The 20,746-nt window shown below is 43.2% G+C and overlaps 1 long non-coding RNA gene across 1 annotated transcript in view; it reads left to right on the top strand.

The window, feature by feature from the left end:
* Nucleotides 1–6,880: 6,880 nt before the first annotated feature.
* Nucleotides 6,881–20,746, top strand: part of LOC102559316 (uncharacterized) — a 93,513-nt gene continuing 79,647 nt past the window's right edge. Inside the window, exons 1-2 of the long non-coding RNA XR_002087109.2 lie at nt 6,881–7,154; nt 19,224–19,323. This is a non-coding gene — a long non-coding RNA (uncharacterized LOC102559316). The remainder of the gene's footprint in view (nt 7,155–19,223; nt 19,324–20,746) is intronic.

Below are 20,746 nucleotides of genomic sequence, written 5' to 3'. Positions count from 1 at the left end.
TGGAGGACTGCAGAGATCTCTGACACTTTTGTACTAGCAGCAGAACTGCACATCTGGCTTGGGGGAAAAAAATATGTGGTAGTGGGATCTACACTAAGGGCACTTGTACACATGACGGTGGTTTAGTCCTCAAGATTTTACTCTGTGCTCCCTAAATTGAAATGGTGGATTTTTAATTGAAACCCACCAATTCAGTTTTTCTGTCACATTATGGCAAGGGGCCTAATCCTTTCTTTTGTCTTTTTGGCAGAGCTGGAGTCTGCCTGCAGCTGGGGGGCCAGCTGTTGGTGAGCTGATCAGCCTCTGAGCTGTAGGGGGGCCCCTGGCCCGTCCTTCCACGGTGGCAGCAACCCCAGTGCCACCCAGGTGGGCTGCTAGTGGGCTGGGTACTGCCACAGGTCCGAGGCAGCACCCGGGCCAATTCAACTCCTCCCGAAGGCCACCTGGGGAGCAGCGCCCAGAGGGCTTCCAGCACGCAGGCTTGGAGAAAAGTTGGATTGGGTTGGGCGCTGCCTCTAAGCTGGGGCAGCACCCAGCCTGCTAGCAGCCTGCTCAGGCAACTGCAGGGGGTACTGCTACTGCAGAGGGAAGGACCAGGACCCCTTGCAGCTCAGGGCCTGTTTGGCCCACTGGCAGCTGCCCTCACCCCGATGCGGGAGAGCTTGGGAGGCTCCTCTGAAAAAAAACCCAAAAAAGAATCAGACCCCTCACCAATTCTGCCTTCAGCAGGAGCTGCGAAGGGCCCAATCCTTTTTTTCTGTGGAGCCTGCCTGCTTCTCTTGTGGCTGGGGGGGCAAGCTGACAGCAACGTTGCAAATTAAACTACATCAGGATGCGGTTTAGCTTACAATGATGCAAACTTATTTAAAACCCCCCAAACTGGTGCACAAGTATTGTATAATTCCGTTAAGCCACACAAATGACATTTTTGCCATATGTACAAGCACCCTAAGAGAGTGTAAAGCATAGGTCTTCAGTCTTGTAATTCTTAGGTAGAAACTAAATAGGAGAAGCAGAATGCTATGCACCACTGTTGGAAATGCTTAGGTTTCAGAGTAATGTGTGGGGCAAAGCAAAATGCTTGTATCTTTGTGGTGGGGATTGAAGTGGGGGGAGGAAGCCAAATTCATCATGAAAATGATGCCTTCTAATGATGGTGAGGCTGGAAGAGGCATAGGAACATCAGCAAGTCCACAGAGGGACTTTGAAGGCTGCTTTGAGAAGTCCTCTTACCCTGTCCTGTCAGTTAGCCAGCCTTCCGAACCCGTGGGTCATGACCCAAAAGTGGGTCACAAAAGTATATGAAAGGGGCGTGAACAAACTTTAAAAATGGATCAACAAATTTAAAAAATGGAATGTCCTTTAAGGAAGAAAAACGTGGGAAACTGGCTTTTCCCTTGCAGGGTGGCAGAGTTCCAGCTTGCAATGGGCTGCTTGGTTCTCCCACCACCCTGCCCCACACACCCACCCCCTGCTCCACAAACTGGGGCTGAGGCCTAGGGATGGGGGGCAGTGGGTTGGGAGTGGCCATTTATGTTTACAAATGGGTCCTGGACTGGTACAAAAAAATGAGACCCACTGAGTTAGACAGTATATGGGCATTGCTGAATAGTGTGTTCGCACTATCCTCTACCAATTTAATAATGATTATTTAATATTAGACACAACTGCATAGATTCAGTCACCTTTTTTACATACATTTGTTAGTGTAAGTGCTAATTTTGTATGTAGTGTATTTGTTTCATGTTGGGACTAAAACATTGCTCTTGAGCCTGGACAGTAAGTTTATTCCATTATCACTTTGGAATCTCATTAGCGCCAGCTGAAAAGCATTGCGAGAGAGCAGCAGGGATAATTCTGGGGCGCTCTGTAGTTGTGGTTTTGGCCACTGGCATTGGTACAGGGATAACAGTGCGTGCTTTGGTTAGGGGCATAGTTTGCGTTGCCTAGCATAACTTCATAGATTTGTAATCGGCTGATTCTGTTTTTGGGGAAAATAGTTAATTTGGATTAAGGAACAGACACTAAATCAAAATCAATTCCTTTCTTTTGGTCAGGTGACCACAGTAAAGAAAATTACAACATTTCAAAAACTTCATAAGGTTGCTAAAGATGCACAACATTAGGATCATATGCATTGTACAAGAAACAAATATTCGACAAGCTCTTATGATTTCACAACATCCTTCCTGTATTGAAGAAAATAAACTTACTCCCTGTACAGTTCCACTTGAAATGATTGATCGACCAATTATCTCTTCAAAGCAGTAAGTGCCTTTTTGAGCTGCTACTTGTTCCATTTCTCTATTACCAGCCTTCACAACTAGAGAGAGAGCAGCTATTTAATCAACAATAAGGAAAGGGTTTATTTGGCTTAGATAATATGGCTATTATTGTATTCCTCAAACAGCCATTGCATTCCCTGGTTTGTAAGCATTCCTGTAAATACTGCTTGTGCAGCATGCTAGCTTGAATTACGTTACTATTCTACTGTTGCTGGCTTACCTGTTGTTCTTCCCTGTGCATGTGTTCTGACTGGGAGAGTCCTCCAAACTGCCAGAAATTTACCAGAGCATTTTGAATAAATTTACTTCCACAGAGCAGTCACACAACATTCATGCAACTGTCACAAACCCTCAGGAGAAACATCTAGTTAAAAACAGCATTTTGTTGATTTAAAGCTGCAGCAAAACAGATTAATCCTTCTCTATTCACAGCCAATGATGCAGGAAACAATTTAGCTTAACCATACAAATCTTTTTGCAAAGGAGGTTTTTCACTTTGTAAGCAAAGTTAGTTTTGTTAGTGCCCACCACACTGACACCTCGTTCTGTGTGGCCCTGCGTGGGGGAGATTATGCAGGCATCCCTATCCTGAACTGGATTTGCAGATGGCTAGAAGTATATTGGTGGTTTTGCTTTCTCACACAGTCATTCTGGTTCAGGATTCAGACTGCAATCTTAGGAGAATAAGTACTTTACTTTTTCCCCTTGTTACTAGATATGTAACCAACTAATGAACGTGGGAGAAGAACCCCTTGCACTGACCCACAGAGGATATAGATTTTCACAACCCCTTCCTATACAGGCTTGGCTATTTCAAGCTGTAGTCAATCATTCTTTTAGCTCTGGAGGATACTGGTTCAGTTCCCAGTGGTCTTTGAAGGCAGCCGTCACATTCATAAAGCAGCTGTCACAGCGAGAGCAATGGACTAACATTCAGGAGACCTGTGCTCCATTTCCAGCTTTCTCTCTGGCCAGCTGTAACATGGGGATAATGCCCTAAAGCTTTCATTTCCTGTGGAGCTCTGAGATCTAGAGACGAAAAACGCAGCGTAAGAGCTGGTGTTAGCATCAGGTCATTAGACGTCTTTGTCTAGATGATGTACTCATAAGATATTTTATGCAATGAACTGAACCTCCTAAAATGAAGGAGAGCTAGGTATACAGTTAGTTGGTGACCATGATTCTCTTAATTTCCATTCTCAATGGCCATGCTTTGGCAGCTCCCATCTATTTAAATGGCAAAGAGAAGGGTCCTGATGTGCAACAGTTGAGCCCTTAACCAGCCCTTCAGATGCCAAGTCCCCCCAGTTTCTCCCTATATTGTGTTAGCTAAGCATCTTTGTCAGTGGAGGGCCTGAATCTTGGATTTGCTCCTGGAAAAGAAGTAATTACAAGCAAGTGAAAAACTCAAGATAAAAATGTGAGGAAGAACAGACAATATTTTCCAACTATCATAGTAATTAACCTTTTCATTATGATGGGAAACAACTTGCTTCTTCTCAGAATAATTGCATCTCTCTCCTTTTCCATTTGATTAGATGCCCTTGTAATTATATCTGATGTGATCTGACCTAAATTAATAAGCCAGGTCTTCCTGTCTTGCCAATCGCTTTATATATCAACACCTTTGCCATACCATGAAATTGAAATTCAGATTAAGACCTATTCTTAGGAATGTGTGCTATTGAACTGTGTGTTAACCATGGCAGTGTGATAGTCTGTTCTGTAGAAAGGTATTTTCCAGTTGCTGTTTTACAGAAATTATTGATTGAAACTGCAATGCATTATCTGGTAAAAGAAGTTAGTGAAGACTCTTTGATGGATAATGTGCACAGAAACTTTATCAACAAATCATCAAGAGTATAATCCCACTATCTTTAAAGTACAGAAATGCAATTTCCAGTTATAACAACTATGTCAATACAATAGGTATTGCTTGTCTGTGAATGCCCTCATCAAACAAATTGAAAGAGATAATTAAAAATTATATACATCATACAATGAGAAACCCATCACTTGTGTGGCTGTCAGCACTGCCTAATAAAAAACAAGCGATGATATTTATTCCGTGGATCCAGCCCAGGTTCCCATCAGGGCCTGAATGTGTCTGTACTTCCTCTTTGAGCAGCATGCCAATTGCTTTACACTGCTAAGCAACACTTTCTGGTGTAACAGCTCATTGGGCTGGTTATATACAGGCTGTTGCATGTCCTCTTTCCTCTGCTGTTCAGTGTAGAAGTTACCTCTTTGGTCGCACATTATGCACACATTATAATCACTACAAAACGTACTGCAAGTGCCATGGTATGTTGATGGATAGCTCTCTCCAGCTTCCTCCATGTACATGCTCAGGATCCTACCACAGTGAATCTAAGCAATTTCTTCTGTGGGTTGGGGAATCCCAAATGTCAAAATCCCACACCTCTGTGATTTCTGACACTCTGGCTGTCTCAATCATGTATACCTCACTACTTTGTCCTCACGCACATCCATCCCAGCACCACCTACCATAGACTCCCTGCTTACAAACAGGTGCCCAAATTATTCAAGACCTACCCAACTTTTACAGAGCAAATACTGCTTTCTTCCCCCTCAGGCAGCAGTGAGTGTATTCTGCTGGCCTGGAAGTATAGGATTGGAGTAGTTTCACCACAGGGGTACAATTAAATCTCCCTCCTTGTATAAAGTGATATGTGTCCTGATGCTTATCCCAGAACAGATAGGTCCTGCTAGGCAGCTGTCTTGGTCTTCATCCACAACAGTACTCCACCCAGGGACTGGAGGGTACTGGGAGGCAAGAAAAAAAACAACTCTGTAAGCTTCTGGTTTTTCTCTCTTGCTCTCCACAGGTCTTGACTCATCACGGCTGCCTCCAACCCCTGCTGAACAGATGGCAAGAGAAATGGTTCTTGCCAAGTAAGGACGGAGAACAACTTTTACCCTGCTTACTGGAAAGGAGTTCTGGCAAATGATAAAGTAACAGATAGGAGTCTCCTCAGGGATTTATGAGTTGGACCTCTTCTCCCACAATTTTTTTGGGCTCCTAGGCGGCCTTTTTATGCCATTCAGAGACTGTTGCTTTGTAGAGCTGTGCTGCTAATGGTGGACAATGTAGCTGCAGGGCTGGGGTTCTGTAGCCACTTTTTATTACAGCAATCCTGCCTCGCTTGTTCTATGCTGTCCCCTAATCTGTCTGAATCCTGTTGCCTCTTTTCTTGCACTGTCCATTTTATGGCTGCCTTCCAAAACTGGGCCTGCATCTTGGTTATGGCTCTTACATGCTACTTGTTTAAATAGATAATAATTATCTTTAAAAACTATGAAGATGAGACAGGACTGCAACCAAACCATCCTTGCAGAAGAGAATGCCCAGCTTGTTACACTGATTCACTTACAAGGGAGTAAGTTCTTTCACTTGTACATGCATAGAGACATGATCACAACTTACTAACCATGAGGTGTTTTGTAGTAAGGCTGGATTTAAAGGCCATTGAAAGTCAGCTTTCAATGCATCCTGCTGTGAGTTGAATTTTACCATTGATTTTAGGGAAGTTAAATGCAGTGATCTGAGAGTCAACATTTAACTTTGTGGATCTCTCTCTCTCCTTCAGACTAACATGGCTACTTACCTCTGGGTGTTATGTAGGATGATAAATGCAGAGTGAGGCCATCTGCTGGCTAAATTTCATACCTCAGCTGGAGAAACCTCAAACTAGGGACAGAAATTGCAGACAAGCTGGTATAAGTGATTGGAAACTGGTTCAAATCTACAACATGAGAAATCAGTGCACATAAACCACTTTCAAAATGGCCAAAACTGGTTTAAGATAACCTGGATGGATGTAGTATCACACTTAACTGATTTAGATTAAATCAGCATATTGAACTTCTGTCCCAGATACCCACCAGATTCAAGTCAACTCAGAGTCCCCTAGCATCCCAGGCTACTTTGCATCTCCCTTATAAACCCCCCCACAACGGGTGGGTGGCCTAGTCTTGGTCCAAGCTGTCTGCTCCAGCTCAGTAGGGAGACATGCTCTAGGGCCCCTTGGCTTCTGGCCTTGGCTACTGCAGGCATATAGTTGGACTTCTGAAGTCAAAAGTGAATGTCTGTTTATTTGCTTATTGGTTCAATCTACATAGCTTAAATAAACCTGTGAAGATTGAATTGATTTATCCTCAGGTGTTTTGACTGTCTGTACTTAGCCAAGGAGTTTAATTACCAGAGCTCTTAATTTCTCAGCTTGATATGTCATAATTTTCATAGATACCACTCACTAAAGGAAGTTCAGATTATGGCAGACATGCAGGCATCTAAAATGAGAACTGCAAAGGAAAAAAAAGACAGGTTTCAATCCCAGAAAACCACGTGCTTAGTTGCTTAATTGTAACATTAAATATGTGAATGGTACTGGCTGACATCAGTTGGCCTGTTAACACTAGTATAGGTTAAAATAATTTCAGGACTGGGGCCTCAATTAGAAAAACAGCACTGAATGAAATAGTCCTGGTGAGACTGTAAAAGAACTAGGACCCACTGCTTGCTAGGACTGAAAACATGTGCCTTAGACAATGTTTGCTGCTCACCTGGTATTTCACATGGTCAATTCTTTCCCTTTGCAGCACCTGCTGTTTCAGAAGCAAATTTCAGTTCCTGAAAAACATCGTCATTCCTTGAGTGGATGAGGCAGGACAAGGAGCAGACCTTTTCCCCTTCTTGCAAACCATCACTGAGCTCAGCTGTGAAGATTCTGCATTTGTTGGATGCCTTGGGAAACATTAGCCTTTGTGCAGAGAACATTCACCTGAAGGCAAAAGACCAGAGCCAAGAGGGGTATCTTAAACCCAGCAGCTGCAGTTCTGAAATCTGTAAGCAACTTCTCTTAATGACTCTGTTCAGTATTTCTGAAGCTATAATGGCTCCCTCTGGTGGCTAATTTAATGAGAGAAAATTAAGTTAAAAGTTACTGTTGCCTGGTAGAACAAACTTAGACTAAATCATAATGTATACTTATAATGCATAGTGTATATTTATACACTGCCTTTCCTCCCTGATGTGTTTAAGGTGCATTGAAACTACATACAAACGATGTACAGAGCCAGTGAAATGCAGCTAGCTCTTGAGTGGAAGGCTATGATCAACCTGCTCCCAACTTATTCCAAAATAGGGGAGAGAGAAGGAACTTGGGCCAAAGACATTGGGACAAAGATCCTATTGATATTATTGTTAGTATTATTAGTAATAATTATTTATTTGTGTGTTTTGTATCATCCCATCAAGTACTCTGTCCAAAGCGTTGACAAACCCAAATATCGGTCTACACCAAAAAACAAATCTATGTTCGTAGCATGTCTTTATAGGACCTGCCTTGTGTCAAACACTTTGTGTGCAAATACACAGTTGCTGAGGTAGCAGGTGAGAGTCATCAGGGACATGGAGTACACTTTATGGGAGGTTGTCTCACTCTGGTTGTACTCCATAGTGTCCTCCTGCCCCACTGCAGTGCAGCTGTTGATGGAAAAACTGGGTGCTGCAGCAGTGCCGGATTTAGGCATAAGCTAAGCAAACTATAGCTTAGGGCCTTACATTATGAGGAGCCTCTAAGCTTTGGCTGCTGGACCAGAGGTGATTGTGGACTGGCAAACCGTGGCCCTGCCGAGCCTGGCAGAGAGGCTGCAACTCTTCCCGCAGGGCCCACGGTTGAGGTTTGGTCTACCCCCCTGCCCAGGGGGTAGAAATACCTTTACCTGTATTCTGGCCAGAAATTCCAGCCGCAGGGCTGTGCGCAGTCATCCACAGTTTGCTGGGCCGCAGCTGCAGCCGCTTCCAGTCCACAGCTTGCCGGGCTGCAGCATGAAAAGGTTGGGAGCCCCTAGTTTAAGGCTGCACCCTAAGCTGCAGCTTGGCCAGTTTACTAAGGCATCCCTGTGCAATTCCATAGTGCCCCTGTCCTTGCTTCAATAAGAGCTCTTAGAGTTGTGAGCACTGGCTGTGTTACCTAATAAGTCACCCATCTGCTGGCTGTACGGTATTCTCAGCTTTTCTTGACTTTCCCAGCTCTCTGAATCAGGAAGAATGTGGTATATGGCAATATCAAGGTTTTACTGGCACTTGAGTGACTTGGATAAGCCACTCACAAGTGATTTATTATTAGTGATCTGCTGGAAGCCACAACCACAACCAGGGGGAGACAGGTAGGGGATGAACCACTCTACCACTGAGAAGATACCAAGCCAAATGGGCCTGTGGTCTGACCCAGTGTGGCACATCTTACGTTCCTACTCCAACAGTGACAGGGTCAAACCCTAACCCAGTGGTTCTCAACCTTTTTAGTCTCAAGCCACCCCTTCATAATTTTTTTCCAAACTTAGAGGCACGCTTGCTGAAAACCACTGAGCTAGAATCTAGCTTGTTTCAGGTGAGGTGGGGGTGGAGGCAGGCCTTCAACTCACTATGCCTTGCTGTTTCTACCATCTGCTTCCTCCCAGCCTGTGCCTGTACCTGTACCTGAGGGGGCACGTGGTGTTTTACTGGGGACTTGAATGCTGACAACCAGAGCCATGTATACCCATGACCCCTCCTGCTGGCCCCAGGAGCATGAGAGGAGGGGAGGAGGAATGGGGGATGGGCTGGGCTGAAAGTGCAGTCCCCCTGTCCCATAAGAGCATAGGAAAGCAGGACTGGAAGAGACCCAATAAGGTCATCTAGTCCAGCCCCCTGCTCAAGGCAGGATCATCTGTGACTGAACCACCCCAGGCACATAGCTTTCTAACCTGCTTTTGAAGGTTTCCAAGCATGGAAGAATCCACAGCTTCCAGTGCCTGAGCACTCTCACAGTCAGAAATTTCCTCCTGATCTCCAGCCTAAATTTGCCCTGATGCAGCTTGAGGCCATTGCTCCTAGTCCTGGCCATTGCTCCTAGTCCCTTGACTACCTATCTGCTCATGCATGCACATGCAGCACAGAAGACTGCTGGGAGCACTGGGGCTGGCATGAAAGCTGCCAGGGGGTAGGAAGAAGCCACAGGCACTGCTTGTCTGTGGGATGCTCGGGTGCCCAGCACTGGGAGAGAAGAGGAGTGATTGTTTGCCTCCTGGCACTGGGGCTGGCATCACAACAACCTTGGCAGGATCTTGTGTCACCCCAGTTGACAATCACTGACCTAAAAGTTTATTGTAATGTGGGTGCCCCAAACCTCATTTAACCATGGCTGTCTGAGACAGGCTGCTCCATTTTCATCTGTGTTGCTCAAAATTCTCTTGACGTGTCCTTATCTCTGGATGTTGTCACTTGGCTTCTCCTGTAGAAGCCCTGCTTTTTAAAATAAAGAGATTAGATGTTTATATTACTACCAGGGAGCTGTCATTTTTCCCCCTTACTGTTTCATCTTGGAAAAATTTTATTAGCAGCAATTTTGAAGAAAAAAAAAAAAAAGTGCCAGAACCATGTCCTGGCTATAAATCCTTTTCATGTAAGTTCTTTTATTGGTGAGTTACAAGCAGGTTAAAATATTTACCCAGTGGAATCTCTCCAAAACTGCCCTGTGACTGCAGTAAAATATTTGCTGGAAGGTAGATTATATGATTGTTTTCCTGCAGGGTATTGTGAAGTTGGGGATTGGTTTTCATTGCAGGCTAGTCCAGGAGTTGCCTGTCTGTCACTCAGGCAGGATACGTGCACCTTGCGGTCATTTAAAAATCTAAGTTGCTGCTGGCTACAGCCATACCAAGGCGACTGCTATACGTGCATGTCTGCAAGTAAGCATGTGCTGCTGCCTGAAGCCACTGAGCTCTCCTTGGCTTGTTCACTGCTGTTCTTTCCCTTAGTACCTTTTGTTGTAAATGTTTGGTCTTCAGCCAGGCACCTAGGGATGGAGGCACCCAAATTACTGCCTCTTGAATTACTTGGGGCCTTTACTAATCTGCCCCAGTCAGGGACTGGGTAGAACCAAGCATTGCTTATGACCTCCTGTTGTAATCATTAGCCAGTATTTCTGTAATGGAGTGCTCTGTCCCCTTAAGGAGCAGTCAGCTGTGAGTCTTCTGATAATGAGGCCAGTTTAAAGACCCCAGAGGAAAAGGCCAGGAAAAAGACTGTGAAGGGATAGGTTGAGAGGAGGAAGCAAGCAGTGACTATAGCTGCATGTTAAACAAGTGGCCTGGGCTGTTGTGCTAGGAGTCAGCGCCCGAAGGCCCTTCCTCAAGTGCCCAGGATAAGGCAGAAGGGTTTGGTTTTATTGGCTTATTCCTTGATTTGCTTGATACCCAAGGACTATGTCACTTATGAGGACTGGCTGAGGGACTCATAAGGGAGTACAGCTGCCCGCTGAAACTAGCAGGCTAGGAAACCCACGAACAATTTCCCCTCCCAGAACCAACCCCCCACCCACCGGCATTCCTGAATCATGGTACCAGCACTAACCACTAAGTAACACTCCCTCCTTAACCTCAGTGGGGCCTTCTCTGTCTCTGCAATTTCCTTCTGATTTAAGCAGCTCCAAGAATAGCATCCAAGCCTTCCAAATGTGTGGCCTCAGCCTCTACTTTGAGATGCTTCCAAAAACCCCACTTGTAATTACTCCTTTGAACAAGAGCAAGAGACCAAGAGCGCTACTATAATTGTACCCTGAGTACCATTTGTGTGTGTGTCACAAAATTACCACTTTTGCATCATGCTTTCTCTTCTGGGTGGTTTTTCACCTAGAGCTCAGCTGTGCCTGTTTCCTGGATCTGCCTACAAGCAAAAAAACAGACATTCTGGAAGCAATTTGCATGATGATGTCTTGTTTCAGGATAAATTGCATTGCTTTGACTTGAAGCCCTTGGAGGAGTATAGGTGTTAATTTAGAGATGATGTTCTGAATCATTAGTTGTGGCTGAGTACATTCTGGTAGAAGAAATGGGTGTTTTGTAAATGTGGGAGATACATTTTACTGCCTATAAAGAGAAGTAAGGATCCAAAAACCTTTGTGAGAGTGCTGAAGGCTCATTCCTATGTAAAGGCTGTACAGACCCTATTGCTCAAATGATGCATGGCAGATTCATATACCAGGTGCTGATTCCTTTAGATCAAGAAGTAACAGTAGCTTTGAACTCTTGCCATTTGAGGCTGACTTGAATTTTGGATGATACCCCCTTAAGTAATGAGCTGTGATGACCCATTCATCTGAGCTGGTTAGAGCTGCCTGAGAATAAATGAAGTTGGTTACCTCTTGTATATGAATTGAGATCCCAAAGGTGAGAGAGAAATCCATAGCTGTAAAGCTCAGTTTGTGCTCATTTGGAAAGATCCTAAACAATCATGAAAGCTAATGGTCAGATAATAATTTAAACCCATCTACAACTTCAAATATCTTGACTGTATCTCCACCACACCTTTTTTTTAAGCTAAAAGGTTTAGGGACAGTCACATTAGTTCAAAGTCAGACCTGTCCATCTTGGAGAGCTGGACTGTAAGGATTGGGGTAAGCTGCTAGGAAATTTGCTGAGTTTATGTCAGCTGTTTTTTCTGTTTACCTTTTGTTACACTGAACATTCAAGGGCTGCATTTTCAAAGAGGCTCCTAAATTTGTACTGGCACAACACCAAGCCTTCCTGCGTTAGGAAAGGGGCATGATTTTCTTGTGACTTCAATGGTGGGGCTCCTTATGTCTTTTGGTATTTTGCATAGTGGCACTAATTTTTTTAAGTGGCATAAGTCTGTTATGGGGTTCTGAAAATCACAGAGTTGCAAATTGTATAGCACATGCTATCTAGGGGCAAGTAATAAAGTATACTAAAAGCTTGTATCTAAAAATTTAATTTGACTTATTTTCCTGTAGAAAGTTTAACACTAGGGCTTGCCCTGCATTTGACATGAACATTGAAAAGCTGCTGTAGCCCACAGCTGACTGGAATGCACTTCTGTTGAGATCTGATTCCATCCTCTGCCATCATCTGTTTGTAATCATAGAGGATAAGTTTCTAAAGCCTGGAAATAAGAGAAGATGAAGTGTCTTGATGGCTACAAAATACAGAGAATGGCTTTGGATGTTTTCCCATTGCTAATTATAAGTGTGATAAAAAGCGCCCTGCTAGGAAGATTTGCCTGGGCGTGCCAAGGCTCCCTCCATAACAACAGCAACTGTAATGAAAAGAATTATATCCTAATCATGAATAATATAGTACAGGCAGTCCTCGCACTTACGGCAGGTTACGTTCCTGGAAAAGGTGCTGTAAGTCAAAATGATGCAAGTTGAGTCTGATTTTCCCATAAAAACAATATTATAATAGGAGGTTACGGTCCTGACCAATGGCCTGATGCCTAACTTTTTATAGAAATTACCATATTTAAATCAACTATTTAATCCACTGTAAATGATATACACTGTACAGTACAAAGCTTTCTAAAGTGTGCTGTATATAAATCGATTAAGCAGGGCAATATAGTAACTAATCACATAAAATTGTATTTAATTAGAAAGTGAAGGAACACATTCATCAGGGTCATGAAATTCAGAAGGGCTTCTGTGGGGAGATTTTGGGGAGGCTTAGGGCCACTTGATGGCTTTTTGAGAAACTGATCCAGGGTTGTTTGTTTTGCTGTCCTCTTGCTCACTAAATTTCCTTGTAGTGCCGTAAGTGTGAGGATCCAGCACCATAAGTAATAACATGGGTGTAAATGGCGGAGAGCCGCAAGTGCGAAATGCCATAAGTCGAGGACTACCTGTATTAATTCCTGGAGGCCTGTGAACATCATATAGAAAACAACCTATATAAGAAAACAAGGACAGTGATTTATAATTGGTATAAGATACCTGGCATTGATAGAACTGACTCCTGTCACCCATATAAAATACATATTTTCAGTGAATGGATATACCATGAAGCTAATCAAAACTGCGGAGTTTGTGCTGGTGGCAGGAATATTTAAAGGCCCATTTCAAAGTACATAAGCAGGCAAGGTTCTTTGGGTAGATGTGATATCTTGTATTAGACCAACTAAATAGTTGGGAAAAAGTTCTTTGTAAGCTTTTGGGCACAAACACCCTTATTTAGGCACTGGGAAACTCTGCTGCTGTTATGAGTTTTCCAAGGTAGAAAAGAAGCTGGAGTAAACAAGAAGTCTGAAGATGCAGTGAGTGGAAGGTTGGAAGACAAAGAGTAGCGATGGGGGGGTGGGAGGGAAAAGTGTGAAGGAGTGCCAGTGGTAAGGTTAAGGCAGGTACCTGGTGTGTCAGATGTCAGGCAAGTTGTAATGTGTCATAAATCCAGTGTCTATATTAAGTCCATGATTTTTTGTTTCCAGTAGATTTATGAAGTGAAATTTGTAGGCTCGTCTACGGAAGGTGTTTTGTAAGTTCCCTGTGAGGATTAGAACAGAGTTCGGAAAGGGAGTGATTGTCTTATGAGAAGTGTGCACCCACAGGTAATTGGAAATGTTTGTCTTTGGATATTTTTGTCTTTGATGGATTTTCAGTGTGCGTTCATTCTGGTACTCAGTTGTTGTTTGGTTTCTCCTATTTCAAAGTACATCACACTTGACATCTTATGTGCTGTGTCCTGTTCTCATCTGCCATGTAGGATGGCATGCAAGCATCCTACATGGAAGTAACGACACAGAAGCCATAGTAACGGCACGGACATCCTACACGGAAGTAACGGCAACAGTCAGAAACTGCGCTTGGGAGTTCAGCGAGCAGGGCAGATATACTTTAAGGATTAAAGACAGTGAGCTCAATCCTACTCCTTTTAAAATTGCTTTCAGGTTCCCTGCATTGGGAGCAAGGCTAGGTCCATACAGACTGGTCAGTTTTATTCCATTAAGAGGCAGTATTGGATCATGTCAAAAACGGTGGACTGGGAATTGGGAGACCTGGCTTCCAACCCCGAGTCTGCTTCCTCTTTGTCAGACCTCTATAGTTATTTAACTTTTCATAGTTTCATAGTTAGTAGGGTTGGAAGGGACCTGAGCAAATCATCAAGTCTGACCCCCTGCCACGGGCAGGAAAGAATGTCAGATGACCTCGGCAAGGTGTCTATCTAGCTGCCTCTTAAAGACCCCCAGAGTAGGAGCGAGGACCTCTTCATTTGGAAGTTGGTTCCAGATCCTAGCCATCATGACTGTAAAGTAGCACCTCCTGATATCCAGCCTGAATCTGCTGTCTGTCAGCTTATGGCCATTGTTTCTTGTCACTCCTGGTAGTGCGTGGGGGAACAGGGACTCTCCCATTGCCTGCTGGTCTCCCTTGGCCAGTTTGTAGACGACCACCAGATCCCCTCTCAGCCTCCTCTTGTGGAGGCTGAACAGGTTCAGATCCTGTTCTCATAGATTCTCATAGGACCTGCCCTGCTGCCCCCTGACCATGGGAGTGGCCATCCTCTGGACCCTCTCCATGTTGGCCACATCCCTCCTGAAGTGCGGCACCCAGAACTGGGCGCAGTATTCCAACTGTGGCCTGACCAGTGTCATGTAGAGGGGGAGGATCACCTCCTTGGACCTGCTCGTGATGCATCTGTGGATGCATGACAAGGTGTGGTTAGCCTTTCTGACTGCATCCCCACATTGGTGGCTCATGTTCATCTTTGAGTCAATAATGACTCCAAGATCCTTTTCTGCCTCTGCACTGACGAGAAGGGAGTTCCCCAGCCTGTAGGTATGCTGCTGGGTCTTCCTCCCCAGGTGCAGCACCTTGCACTTGTCAGTGTTGAATCCATCCTATTCTCATCTGCCCACCTCTGTAACCTGTCCAGATCTGAGTGCAGCTTGTCCCTCCCCTCTAGTGTGTCCACCTCCCCCCACATCTTAGTGTCATTTGTGAATTTGAACAAGGTGCTATTCACCCTCTTGTCCAAGTTGCTGATGAAGATGTTGAACAGCACAGGCCCGAGGACCGAGCCCTGCAGAACCCCTAGAGCACTTTGAGAAACTCATTCTCTAGAGCACTTTGAGAAACTCAGGTCAACGACGCTACCCTGCATATCATTAAGTGGGAAGTATTTTTATTTAATTTGCTGATCTTTAGTAGTTTGCTAACAGAGCCCTACAGCCAAACATTTCTTGCCTTCTTTATTAGTCATCTGAATTGTTTTGGGAGAAAAACAGCAGAATTAATTTTTGGAAGCAAAGATCTTTGGCCATCCTAGGGGAGATGTCAGTGGGAGAGGAGACTATTCTATCCTTGACAGCAGAAGGCAGCTCCAATATGCTAATTCTTTTAAATGTTTAAGATCTGAGAGTGAAGATGGGACTTTAAAGCTGCATATCTGCATATTAGGCAAGTTATTGAACTGCACAGAGAAAGTAGAAGTGGAATAGAAGTGAATAATTTTTTTTTAGCTATTCTTCCACACTGAGGGAGTATCTACATGTTCATTAATGCGCCGTAATTATGGCGCATAAAGTTTAGTACCTGTAATAACAGATACTAAACTTAATGCGCCGTAATTGGTGCTGCTGTGTATTAGCACAGATGAATGATTTTTAGGTGACGTCAATGCGCATTAGACTAAATCTATTGTGCATTAGCACAGTTTTTGCCAGCCATGCCAATGCACAGTAGAATTAGTCTTCTGTGCATTAAGCGTCTTGTGTAGACTACCCAGTGTGAACGTTACTTGGCAGATTGACTAGATGGATGGTTTTGTAACTAATCTGAAAAAATGCGGTTTGTTTCATATTGATTTGATGCTAAATTTTAAAGATATGGACTTGAATTACAGGCCACTTCCATTAGTGACATCTTGAACAAGCTATAGGACCCAATTCTGCAAGGTATTTAAGAACATGCTTTATTTTCAGTATATGCTTTTGTCCATTTCTGGATGTACTTAATTCCCACTACAAACCATAATTATTTCGAAGTCCGTGGAACTTAGCTATATGCCTAAAGTTAAGCATGAACTTCAGTGTTTTGCTTGATTGGAGTCCTAATTGCTGTTTTAGGGGCTGATCCAAAACTCACCCAGCTCAGCAAAATGTCTGTAGCAAAGTGAATTTTGGTTTGGATTCAGTCCTTAGAGACCTGCCATTTAATGTCTTGAAGGGTTAAAACTTCTTGATCCTCTTTTCTATTTTTAAGGCAGCAAAAACAAGAAATAATGGAAATAACTCACTGAAACATTGGTGCAAATTGGAGAAAGCACTCATTAAAATACAGCAGATCTGAACTGAAATTATAAATCTCAGAAGAACATGAAGAGTGGTAATTAGAGCTATTATAAAATTCCTGTCCTAAGTTCCTCCAGATGTTTGCAGTGAGAAAATTATGCTGTGCAACTTGTAGTGTGTATTGATCGCTTGAATATCCATGGGTGCAGTTCATATCTTCTCCTCTTTCTTTACAGCTTCCTTGGGGATTTCTTTACAATATTATTTCTCATGGAATCACACTCATAAATCTTTCTAGGTTTGATTTCTAGAGGTGTTGAACATGAGAAATGACTAGTAAAAACTTCTTGTAAGTTCTGTTTTCCTAGCATACATCTGAACACAGTCGAAAAATTACAATGGTTTTGTGCTCTGTGGCTCAGAATCCCCTTTTATGACTTGGGCCTAATATAACTTTTGTATGCCCTCACATCAGCAATGGGAAATGTTACATCACCCCCACTTCCTAAGGTTGGTGGCAAATAGGTAAAGCGGTATTGCCGTCTGTTTCCCTGTGTATTACAAGTGTTCTTCAACTGTTTTACTTGACTGCGGGCATTAGATTGCTGGCTTTCTATAAATTATTTTCAGGGCATGGACCAGGGTATCTCTGCCCTAGTGCAATTGCCATTGTTTTCATGCCTGGATGTAAAGTGCACTGGGATTAGGAGTTACAGATGTGCAGCTATCTAGAGGTAGCTCATGCAGTTGTTGGTGTCTATAGCGCTGACCAGTATGAGATGGGGTAACAGATTGTGACAGCTGAAAATTATGTCTGTGTGATAAAGGTGCTTGCTGAAGGCTCTATGAAGATTAGACCAAGTGTTTTTTCTGTCATGTGTTCAGATATTAAGCTATGTGTTGTTGCTAAGAGCCTAATTAAAGTCAAATATGTAGTAAGGCCTAGTAAATTTAGCAAAGCCTTATAGAAGTGATGGTAGGCCCTGTGGCGTAGTTAAAATTAATGTTTTCAAAAGAATGCAAGGCTTGTACTGCTATTGGTCAGTCTAAGAACAGTTGAAGTAAAAAGAATCTGAATGGCTGTAAGTTATCAGCGTAGCTCAGAAGTTATAAATTGGCTGGCACATCCAGAAATCGTTTAGAAGGAAGATGCAGCTTTGTGAAAGGGACCATTTAGCTGCTGACCTGAATCAGTGGGCCCATGGATCTCGAGGAGCCCAAGGATTGAATACCAGGTATCCCTCAGACAGCGCTGATTGGGGATGCCTGACTTTGCTGAGCTTTACAGAAGAGAAACTTGTTGTACATCAGGCATCAAGAGGGGACTGCCAATAAGTTGCCAATGCAAATTATCGTTATCTGTCTTAGTATATTACGCGTAGTTGTGTTTTTGTTAAGTCAATAAACCTTTCTGACCTTTCTACCCCCAACCATACTTTCAATCCCGAATCCTCAGCTGGTGGCTGGGACAACAGATAACCTATTTGCTTTTAGTAACCAGCCCCCCCTGGGGCTGGAGACAAAACAGCACCAACTAAAATGGTGTAACTCACGCTAATTGAGGTTTACATCCAATTCTTTCAGGTTTTTTGCGTTAACTCCTTTACACTGGGATAATGCTGATTGCTTGGGTGTAAATGTTGCATCTGTCCATGCCCTCCCGTTCTTATTTAGACAGTTTACCCATAGTTTAATTAGTGCTGACATGATTGTATGCATGTGCATACATGCATAGTCAAAATCTGTAACCTGTAAAACTGAACTTGTCTAGGATTGCTATGCAACAGGTCTCCAAGCTGGTTAGCTGGGTTTGTGATATGAATTTAGGCCTATTTAGGTCAGTGAGGATTTGGGGCATTATGAAGATAATATATCCTCTCTCTCAGATCCAAAGGGACTTCACATATTCCTTAATCCCTCCTCTTTTATAGTGGTTTTGCTTGGAATTGATGCTTTTGAAGAGCAGCTGGCCTTAGTGGATGTTGTGTTTATGACAGAGCAACACAGCTGGAATGTGAGAGAGAGGATGAGTTTATCACACAGAGAGAAACGTATTGGTGTGAAATGACAACAGAGGCAGCTTGTACATAAAAAACCCAACCAGGAGCAGCCTCAGCTTCCCCTTCTGAAAATGGGAACAAGGACACTTGAGCTCAAAGCACTTTGACATCTACTGATGAAATATGCGGTCGAAGATTTAAGTGTTATTATAATTGATTGTTAGGCACATAAGGGCAGATCTAAAATTCATAAGCACCTGTGGGCTCTGGCTCAGGGAGTGGGTCCTCTTACTGTGGTGTGAGCAGCTTCAGTTGGTCTAATTAAACCTGTTCCAAAATAACTACCTACAGCTCCTAGTAGCTGCCTCTAGTTCTGCTCTTGGCTTCTAGCTCTGCCCCTGCTCACCAGGCTGCTAGTGGCAAGTCACAGCTGTGCAGGTGGGGGACAGTCAGAGAAGGTTTCTAGACTAAGAGTGTGACTGCTCCAAACTCCGAGCTAGCACTAACACTGATCAACATTTCTGTGGCTCACAGTGTAATGTGTAACAAGGTTCTTATTTGCTAACATTAACCCCTGGTCCCTCCCCTCAAAACCCCTCACATCTTTTCCTGTCGACAAAGCCAGAAGAATATGAACTGTAACGGTAGATGAAATACTCCAAATTAAATAAGCTGAACCAACTTGACATTTGAAAGAAAGATACATTCTTAACTAAACCTTTCAGCTATGCCAAAAACACAAATTCCAGAATATATTTGTAATAATAATAATAATGCTACGGGCTTCAAACATGCCAAATTTCCAATCCTGTGGCTATAAACTGAATGCAGTGTGCATTTTTCTTTCAGGATTCATCTCTCTTCTGAAGAGGATATCAGTGAGGAATAGCCTGAAAGAAGAGGTGCGGACCAGAAGGATTGATCAGGGATCGTAATGGACATCCAAACAGTAAGTTGCATTTAGTTTTCTTAGCAGGCAGATATTTAAGTATGCATCTTTTTTTTTTTTTTAAAGATAATTATATGAAACAATAGGATGCAAGAGGTAATTAATTTAGCCTTTCGTATTGCCATGAGGGAAAATATGACTAAAGGAAAGGATTTTTGTGGGCGATTTTCTTTTACTGGATCGATTGCATGGTTTTGTCTTAAAAGGTTTTACAGGAACATTTTTATAGCAAAATGAAGAGTCCAGAACATAAATAGTTTGACTGATAGACCAGGTTCAAAATAGAAAGATAATTGTAAGTTATCATCTTTGTGAGAAGAATGATGGCATTGATCATAAGCTATTTGAGCTTAATTTTAAATTTTGCTGATTGATGAATGTTGAGAGAGTAGTTGTTGAGAGAACTTGAGCAATTCATTATTTTCATAGGATTTTTGTTCAGGCCGTTCCCAAACTGATGAGACAATGTCATGTCAAGACCAAGTTTTCACCTGTATCACCCCAGACATTTTATAATTTTGGGTAGGGGGCACAGAGTTACAGTCTTAATAGCAGGCAAAATACAGGATATTAAAAAAAATTGCTGAGTCAAGTGGGAATTCTCCAAGATGAGGCTAGCTAAAGATGACCTAATTTAAAACTGATTGGACCAAGTTTCATTCCTCCATGACAGGCCTTGCACTTGATTTGTCCAGAGGACTTGGAAGGAGGTCCTTCCTGGCAGAGTAAGTGTAGTCTGCACAACATAATTACCAGAAACAAGGCCAAGAAGCCTCATTTATGGTATTAAAAAGGCAGTTGAGAGAAGACTGGTGTTTTCAACCCCCCGGACTTGATCATCTTGGGCAGAGGAAGCCACAGCATTTGTAGCTAAGTCCCTAGAACCAGTCTCTCAAGAAGCATGCTTGCAAGAAGCACTGTGCCTGTCTCTGCTGGATGCTTTCACTGCAGTTCTTGCTTCTATTCTTTGAGAGACTGTCAGAGCTGAAGAGTTTGCAAGCTTCTTGGTTATCTTAACTATCTAATTTTCCCTTTTTGCTTTGCTTTCATCTTTGGTTTTTGTTAGCTGGGAGTTGTCCTAGTCTGTTTAGCCACTGAAGGCAACTGAAAGAGAATTTACTGTGTTTAAAGAGACCTAAGTACTGTTTCATGAAACTCCTCATTGGGATGTGTTCTGAGTCCTAAGTTTACAATGCCCTAAGAAATCTGAGATAAGAATCGTATGGTTAAGGGCTTGCTCGTATGGTTAAGGGCTTGCAGACCAAGCCCTACAAGGAGAGACTAGAGAACCTGGACCTCTTCAGCCTCCGCAAGAGAAGGTTGAGGGGCGACCTTGTGGCTGCCTATAAGTTCATCACGGGGGCACAGAAGGGAATTGGTGAGTATTTATTCACCAAGGCACCCCCGGAGGTTACAAGAAATA

This window comes from Alligator mississippiensis, chromosome 11 (genome assembly GCF_030867095.1).
Source record: "Alligator mississippiensis isolate rAllMis1 chromosome 11, rAllMis1, whole genome shotgun sequence".
NCBI lineage: Eukaryota > Metazoa > Chordata > Crocodylia > Alligatoridae > Alligator > Alligator mississippiensis.
Note: the sequence above shows the minus strand (reverse complement) of the source record. Positions and strands in the feature narration are given on the sequence as shown.